We start from the raw sequence: 9,530 nt of genomic DNA, 5'->3' as shown, positions 1-9,530 counted from the left end.
TCATCATCCGACGGCTCCAAGGCGCATTCCTCTCGTGAAGACGAGGAGGAGGAAGAAGAGACATCTCCCCCTCCAGTGGGGGGAGAGAAGAAAAGGAAGGCCGCCCTCACTGGGGAGGCCGAAGGGTCCAAGAAGGGGAAAACCCTTCCTCCGGACTACTCCACCGACGCCGACGACGGAGAGGAGTGGCTGCTCAGGGCCAAGCCCCTGGCGAAATCGTAAGTATCCGGACACCAGAGTAATTCATAGTATTCCTTTATTGCACAGCTTTCCCTTATGTCGAATATGATTATGCAGCCCACCCAAAGACCGGCTCGACGCGTCGTCGAGCGGTTCACTGGACTCGTCGGATGTGAATTCGCTTCCGACGGCTACCTCCCCCCGCCCTACGGACGACGCCGAAGTGTTTTCCCAACAGGTTCCAAGTCAGGAGGAGGTGGTCCTGGAGGCGCCGCAAGGCGACCTCCCGGACTCCAGGAGTAAAGGGGATAGAACCCCCCAGGGCTCCAAGTCCGGCTCTAGGCCGGACACCGCTTCGGAACCTTCAAAGGTTCCAGAGTCCGGCGGGCGACCTCCTTCCAAGAGGAGCAAGCCCATCGTGCCGGTGACCCCCGTCCAACCGGAGGCGCCGGACAATCTGTTGGAGGCGCTCAAAGGCACCTCCATCGACGAGGAGCACCGTACCATTATGAGTGCGGTGGTCCAGAAGGTTCAGTCCACCAAGAGTGGACTAACTGAAGCTTGTGCTAGCCTTTTAACAGGCTTTGAGGTAAGTAAAGAATGTGTAAATAATATTGCCGCATAGACAGTAGCCCCTGATGCTCTGTTTGGCGTTCGGGAAGAAAAGCCGAATAGAGGATCAAATAAAATTCGCAGGAGTCTAACAAAAACGAGTCAATATGCGTATGCAGGCTTCTCTGCTGGCGTTTGCCGCACTGACTGCGGAAGTGGACACGCTAAAGCAGAACCTCGAGCAGTCCGAGAAAGAGCTCGGGCGTGCCAAGAAGCAGCTCGAGGACAAGGAAGGTAAGAAATACCTTGTTTAAATATGTATAAAGAAAGGTGCAATTGCAAAAATGACAGGATTATCGTGGCTATTGTAGGGGCCATGTCTGAGGTGGCGACCCTTAAGCAAGCGCTGCTCGAGGCCGAGAAGAGGGCGGCCACGGAGTGCATCGAGCGGGAGAAGTATGAGGCCCAGGTTGGCAAGGTGCGGCAAGAGCTCCAAGCTCTCATGAAAAAACATGAGAGTTTGGAGCTTGACTCAAAGACACGAGCGTCCGAGCTCGCGGTGGCTATTAAAGATGCCAAGTCTGCTAAGGCCGAATCCCAGAAGACCCTCCAGGAGTTGGATGCGGTGAAAAAGATAGCGGCGGGTAAGGCATTCTTTATGCAAAGCAAACACATAAACGTGAGTTACTTGTTACTTACCCGAATCCGGAGCTCTCCAGGAGCGTTCCCCGATCTTCCTCGTAGCGTGTCCGATGCCGCCGCATTCTATCGAGCTGAGGAGGGCAGCTCGACAGAGAAGGTGTTCTAGTCTCAGTATGCTGAGGCCGGACACCCCGTGCCCCTGAGCGACCAGCTGAAGCAACTGGTCGAGCTCCACAAGGCGGCCGAACAGGCCATGAAGGGCCTTATAGTTCGGTTGTGGCCTGGAGAGGCTCTGCCTAGGAGCTATTTCGGGCTGGTGCGGCGGCTGGTGGGGGCCTGTCCAAGGCTCGAAGTCATCAAGCGCTCCGTCTGCATTGAAGGTGCCCGTAGGGCCCTTGCCCGTGCTAAGGTGCACTAGGGCAAGCTGGATGCTGAGAAGCTTGTGAAGGACGGGCCACCGCCGGGTAAAGAGCATCGCAAGCCCGAGAATTATTATAAGGATGTTCTGAAGGGTGACTGCCTTATGGCGGATGAATTTTCCAGGGATGTAATCTTTGAGTAAAACTCGCTCGTTTTGTCCTGTGCGCTGAAAACTTGTTCATATGCGCTAAGCAATGCTGTTGGAATTTAAAATATTACCTTCTATGCGGTTGTTTATCAATTCTGAGAGATGGCGAGTCATCGGCTTCTGCCCCCGTGCCGCTAGTGCTGGGGTGTTCGGGGATAAACCTGAGCGCTCTTTTTCCCATACTTGGGTCCTTGGAGGGAGGCGCTCAGCACAACGAACAAGGCAATCGGACTATAATGCGTGAACACTCTCACTTAGCCATAGAATTCTATAATTTTAAATTTCGGCGAAGCCCCTGGTATTCGGAAGACCGAGTTCGGGGCGCTATCCATGCCTTGGCCGGATAGAGCCGACTCCTCGCTCTAAGAGGCATAAGTCTTTAGGGACTCGAAAAACCTCTCGAACAGCGACCAGCTCTCGCTTCATCATGACAGTCAGTTTTAGCATTCTCTACTGAGGTGCTCGGCCAGCTCAAATGGGGCACAATCGTAGTAGTTCTCCTAGTGCTACCTTAGCCGACACAACGGAACGTAAGGCACCAAAACATAGGAGCCGGGCAAACCCAACTATTGACCCAAGACATCGGAGCCGATGCATATAATGCTATAAGTTCGGGGTGCCGCACTTGTTAAAGTGTTCGGACTTCTCACACCATATTGAGGGGTACTAAAGCCCCTGGCGTATTTTGGCCGTACCAAAGTGTACGGGTGCAACATGTCGTTAAGGAACATATATTTGTAAAAAAAAAAGTAATGCAAAAATAGACAAAAGCTATGCATTGTTTATTAAAAAGGGCTGCGATCAAAGCAGAACGATACAAATAATGCAATAAGCAAAAGGTTGGACTATTTAACATGTCCGTTCCAGGGGTAGGCTGCGGAATGGTATGCGAAACAGGTATACTGCTCGTGATAGAGACCACCTGGGAGTTCCGTAATGCGGCATGGCTTGTCTGCTTCCCTGGTTCTTGCATCGTTTGTGCGGCAATTGAACTGCCGAACAGGCCTTCCGAAGAATGGAGTCCTGAAAGTAAGAGAAAATTAAAAATTAAAAAATCGGCAGCCCCTGGTGCGGTTTAAGCCGTGTTTCGGGCGTGCCGTGATGGTGCCCCTCCCCCTGTACCCATGGTATTTCTAGAGCGTAGTTATGTACGTGAAGCACTGGCATCGCATTTTTGCGAGGGATGGGGTTGGGGCCGCATTGCTACGCCTGCTCGGAACGTGCCAGGCGGTCTTGTTGTAGGTTACTCCGGGCGCGCTTGACGGTGTCCGGACGTTTAATGGCTGGGCTGGAGAACTGCCTAGAGAGGCTACTTTGTACTTCCGCTGCAAGGGCCGCCGTGTGCTCCTCCGTTCGGAGGGAGCGTTCGGTGTTTCCATTGACCGTAATTACTCCTCGAGGGCCTGGCATCTTGAGCTTAAGGTATGCGTAGTGAGGTACCGTGTTAAACTTGGCGAATGCGGTTCGCCCGAGCAGTGCATGATAGCCACTGCGGAATGGGACTATGTCGAAGATTAACTCCTCACTTCGGAAATTATCCGAAGATCCGAAGACCACTTCAAGTGTGACTAAGCCTGTACAGTTGGCCTCCACACCTGGTATTGCGCCTTTAAAGGTTGTTTTGGTGGGCTTAATCCTCGAGGGATCTATGCCCATTTTCCGCACTGTATCCTGGTAAAGCAGGTTCAGGCTGCTGCCGCCGTCCATAAGGACTCTAGTGAGATGAAATCCGTCAATAATTGGGTCTACAACCAATGCGGCGAATCCACCATGAAGGGTGCTAGTGGGATGGTCCCTTCGATCAAAGGTGATCGGGCAGGAGGACCATGGGTTGAACTTTGGGGCGACTGGCTCTACCGCGTATACGTCCCTTAACGCGCGCTTCCGCTCCCTCTTGGGGATGTGGGTTGCGTATATCATGTTCACCATCTGCACTTGTGGGGGAAAACCCTTCTGTCCACTGTTGTTCGGCGGCCGGGGCTCTTCGTCGTCATCGCGATGCAGCCCCTTGTCGGTATTTTCGGCATTTAACTTGCCTGCCTGCTTGAACACCCAACAATCCCTGTTGGTGTGATTGGCCAGCTTTTCAGGGGTGCCATGTATCTGGCACAAGCGGTTGAGTATTCGGTCCAAACTGGACGGGCCCCTAGGATTTCTTTTGAATGGCTTTTTCCGCTAACCGGATTTATAGCCTCTGAATCCGGCATTAACTACCGTATCCTCAGCATTGTCGCCGTTAATGCGGCGCTTCTGCTTGTTGCGGCGCGACCTGCCACTACAGTCCCTGGTATCTGAATTACCAGGGTTCTTGGTCATATTGTTGCTACGAGCAAGCCAGCTGTCTTCTCCCGTGCAAAAGCGGGTCATGAGTGTCGTGAGTGCTGCCATAGATTTCAGCTTTTCCTATCCAAGGTGCCGGGCAAGCCACTCGTCACGGATATTGTGCTTGAAGGCTGCTAGGGCCTCTGCGTCCGGACAGTCGACTATTTGTTTTTTCTTTGTTAGGAACCATCTCCAGAAATGCCTGGCTGATTCCTCTGGCTGCTGAATTACGTGGCTTAGGTCATCGGCGTCTGGTGGTCGCACATAAGTGCCCTAGAAATTGTCGAGGAATGCGGCTTCCAGGTCCTTCCAACAACTGATTGATCTTGCTGGCAAGTTGTTAAGCCAATGCCGAGCTGGTCCTTTAAGCTTGAGTGGGAGGTATTTGATGGCGTGGAGATCATCGCCACGGGCCATGTGGATATGAAGGAGATAATCCTCGATCCATACCGCAGGATCTGTTGTGCCATCATATGATTCAATGTTTACGGGTTTGAAACCCTCGGGGATTTGATGATCCATTACTTCGTCTGTGAAGCATAGTGGGTGTGCGGCGCCTCTGTACTGGGCTATATCACGACGTAGCTCCAATGAGCTTTGTCTACTGTGTTCGGCCCTACCAGATTTGTGTCCGGCGTGACGGTTACCGTCTCGAGTCGTGGGGCGCCCACGCGATCCGTAGATCGATCTTGTTTGCCTTGCCTTGTCCTCCAACATATCTCGCAGGTCAGGTGCATTTTCCCGTGCCTTGGTACGGGGTGCGGCTTGAGTGGAGGGCCGAGAGGCCTCTCTATCGCTGCCACGAGGTGGTCGGTCGGCCGTATCAAGTGCTGGTGATGTAGGTTTAAGTGCTTCCTCCTCTAATTGGGGTAGCAACCTGCACTTTGGGTAGCTCTTGGAGGGGCGTTCGAGTTTATGCTCTTCGGCCGCAAGGACTTCAGTCCATCTATCGACTAGCAAATCTTGCCATGGCCATAAGCCTGCGTTGAAAACGCTCTTGCTCGACGGGATCCTCTGGCACGACGAATTCGTCGTCGTCGAGTCTTGCCTCGTCTTCGGAGGGAGGCATATAATTATCGTCCTCGACCTCTCTGTCTGCCGCTCTCTCATGAGGGCTGGCTTCTCCATCCTCCTATGCTGAATCTTGCTGGAGGGGGTTTTCTTCGGCACTCTCCGGAGTGTTATTATCTCCCGTGCTGGAATCACCGTATTTGCTTTGGCGGGATTTTGAGCGGCGCCGCTGATGCCGGCGCTTAGGCTGTTTCTTGGAGGGGTCATCCTCCGCTGTTCCATCGCCATCTCCTTCTTTTGGGGTGTCCACCATGTATATGTCATATGACGAGGTGGCTTTCCAGGGCCCAATAGGCGCTGGTTCTTCATCGTCTCCTGCATCGGCGTCCATACCGTCGATGTCTTCGGAGTCAAAGTCGAGCATGTCGGTTAAATCATTGACAGTGGCTACAAAGTGGGTCGTGGGTGGGCTTTGAATTTCTTCATCGTCTGTATCCCAACCTTGCTGACCGTAGTATAGCCAAGGCTCTCCTGATAAAGAGAGAGACTTTAGTGTCTTCAAAATATCGCCGAAAGGCGAGTGCTGAAAGATGTCCGCGGCAGTAAACTCCATGATCGGCGCCCAATCGGATTCGATCGGCAGGGGCGCGGAGGGTTCGGAGTCCGGAGAGGAGTCCGGCTCCTTGGAGTCACGAGTCTCACGGAGTGCGGGGCTGGTGTTCGGCTCGATCGCCATTGGGATCGCAGCCCCCGAGGCGGCGTCCAACCACCCATCCTCGATCGGCACAGTTGGCTCCGAATTAAGGGTCGAAGCCGATGCGAGTGCGGCCTCCAGGGCACTATTCGGCGGCAGAGCTAGATCATGCTCATCGTGACAGTGCGGCGCGCTCGGCAGTGGCTCGAATCCATCGAAGATCAAGTCCCCGCGAATGTCAGTCGTGTAGTTTAAACTTCCAAATCTGACCTGACGGCCAGGGGCATAGCTTTCGATCTGCTCCAGATGGCCAAGTGAATTGGCCCGCAGTGCGAAGCCGCCGAAGACGAAGATCTGTCCGGGGAGGAAGGTCTCACCCTGGACTGCATCGCTATTGATGATTGTAGGAGCCATCAAGCCAAACGGCGACGACACAGAGGAAATCTCAATGAAAGCACCAATGTCAGTGTCAAAACCGGCGGATCTCGGGTAGGGGGTCCCGAACTGTGCGTCTAGGCCGGATGGTAACAGGAGGCAAGGGACACGAAGTTTTACCCAGGTTCGGGCCCTCTTGATGGAGGTAAAACCCTACGTCCTGCTTGATTAATATTGATGATATGGGTAGTACAAGAGTAGATCTACCACGAGATCGGAGAGGCTAAACCCTAGAAGCTAGCCTATGGTATGATTGTTGTTCTGTATGTTGTCCTACGGACTAAAACCCTCCAGTTTATATAGACATCGGAGAGGGTTAGGGTTACACAAAGTCGGTTACAATGGTAGGAGATCTACATATCCGTATCGCCAAGCTTGTCTTCCACGCCAAGGAAAGTCCCTTCCGGATACGGGACGAAGTCTTCAATCTCGCATCTTCATAGTCCAGGAGTCCGGCTGAAGGTATAGTCCGGCCATCCGGACACCCCCTAATCCAGGACTCCCTCACCTACTGTATTCCAACTTCTCTATGGTTTATAAACTATTTTACTAGCCATAGATTCATCACAATAAGCAAACAACACACGAAAAACAGAATCTGTCAAAAACAGAACAGTCTGTAGTAATCTGTAGCTAGCTCAAGATCTAGAACCCCAAAAATTCTAAAATAAAATTCTGGACGTGAGTAATTTATCTATTAATCATCTGCAAAAAGAATTAACTAAATAGAACTTTCCAAATAAAAATGGCAGTAGTTATCGTGAGCGCTAAAGTTTCTGTTTTTTACAGCCAGTGTAACAAGACTTTCCCAAGTCTTCCCAACGGTTCTACTTGGCACAAACACTAATTGAACACAAAAAACACAACCAAAACAGATTCTAGATAAATTATTTATTAGTAAACAGGATCAAAAAGCAAGGAATAAAAATAAAATTGGGTTGCCTCCCAACAAGCGCTATCGTTTAACGCCCCTAGCTAGGCATAGCAAGCAAGAATAGATCTAGGTATTGCCATGTTTGGTAGGCAATCCATAAGTGGCTCTCATAATAGATTCATAAGGTAATTTAATTTTCTTTCTAGGAAAGTGTTCCATGCCTTTCCTTAATGGAAAATGGAATCTAATATTTCCTTCCTTCATATCAATAATTGCACCAATCATTCTAAGGAAAGGTCTACCAAGAATAATATGACATGAAGGATTGCAATCTATGTCAAGAACAAAAAATCTACGGGCACATAATTCCTATTTGCAACAATAAGAACATCATTAATTCTTCCCATAGGTTCTTAATAGTGGAATCCGCAAGGTGTAAGTTTAAAGAGCAATCATCAAAATCACGGAAACCTAACAAATCACACAAAGTCTTTGGAATCGTGGAAACACTAGCACCCAAATCACATAAAGCATAGCATTCATGATCTTTAATTTTAATTTTAATAGTTGGTTCCCAGTCATCATAAAGCTTTCTAGGGATAGAAACTTCCAATTCAAGTTTTTCTTCATAAGATTGCATCAAGGCATCAACGATATGTTTAGTAAACGCTTTATTTTGACTATAAGCATGAGCAGAATTTAGCACGGTTTGCAACAACGAAATACAATCAATCAAAGAGCAATTTTCATAATTAAATTCCTTGGAATCCATAATAGTGGGTTTAGCAACATCTAGGGTTTTAATTTCTTCAATCCCACTTTTATCAATTTTAGCATCAAGATCAAAAAAATTCGAATTCTTGGAACGCCTTCTAGGTAAAGGTGGATCATATTCAGTCCCATCATTATCAAGATTCATATTGCAAAACAAAGATTTAATAGGGGACAGATCAATAACTTTTAGATCTTCATCATTATTTTCATAGGAACTAGAAGAACACGCTCTTATAAAGGCATCTTTCTTAGCACGCATCCTAGCGGTTCTTTATTTGCACTCATCAATGGAAATTCTCATGGCTTTGAGAGACTCATTGATATCATGCTTAGGTGGAATAGATCTAAGTTTCAAAGAATCAACATCAAGAGAAATTCTATCAACGTTCCTAGCCAAATCATCAATCTTAAGCAATTTTTCTTCAATCATAGCATTAAAATTCTTTTGCGAAGTAATAAATTCTTTAATATTATATTCAAAATCAGAGGGCATCTTATTATAATTTCCATAAGAATTGTTGTAGGAATTACCATAATTATTAGAGGGATTACTAGGATAAGGCCTAGGATTAAAATTTCCTCTACACCCGTTGTTACCAAAATTGTTCCTACCAACAAAATTCACATCCATAGATTCATTATTATTCTCAATCAAAGTAGACAAGGGCATATCATTAGGATCAGAAGAAACACTCTTATTAGCAAATAATTTCATAAGTTCATCCATCTTTCCACTCAAAACATTAATTTCTTCTATCGCATGCTGATACGTCTCCAACGTATCTACTTTTCCAAACACTTCTGCCTTGTTTTGGACTCTAACTTGCATGATTTGAATGGAACTAACCCGGACTGACGCTATTTTCAACAGAATTACCATGGTGTTATTTATGTTCAGGAGCAAACGTTCTTGGAATGACCTGAAACTTCACGGGGACACTTTTCAGAAAATAAGAAAAATACCTGCCAAAGATGAAGGCCAGGGGCCCCACCACCTTGCCACGAGGGTGGGGGGCGCGCCCCTACCTCGTGGGCCCCTGTTGCCTCTCCGACTCCAACTCCACCTCCATATATTGAGTTTCGGGGAGAAAAAAACCAATGAGAAGAAATCATCGCGTTTTACGATACGGAGCCGCTGCCAAGCCCTAAAACCTCTCAGGAGGGCTGATCTGGAGTCCGTTCGGGGCTCCGGAGAGGGTAATCCGTCGCCATCGTCATCACCAACCATCCTCCATCACCAATTTCATGATGCTCACCGCCGTGCGTGAGTAATTCCATCGTAGGCTTGCTGGACGGTGATGGGTTGGATTGGATCTATCATGTAATCGAGTTAGTTTTGTTAGGGTTTGATCCCTAGTATCCATTATGTTCTGAGATTGATGTTGCTATGACTTTTCTATGCTTAATGCTTGTCACTAGGGCCCGAGTGCCATGATTTCAGATCTGAACCTATTATGTTTTCATCAATATATGAGTGT

The sequence above is a fragment of the Triticum urartu genome, chromosome 5A (genome assembly GCF_056163025.1).
Source record: "Triticum urartu cultivar PI428250 chromosome 5A, HENAU_Tu73, whole genome shotgun sequence".
NCBI lineage: Eukaryota > Viridiplantae > Streptophyta > Magnoliopsida > Poales > Poaceae > Triticum > Triticum urartu.
Note: the sequence above shows the minus strand (reverse complement) of the source record.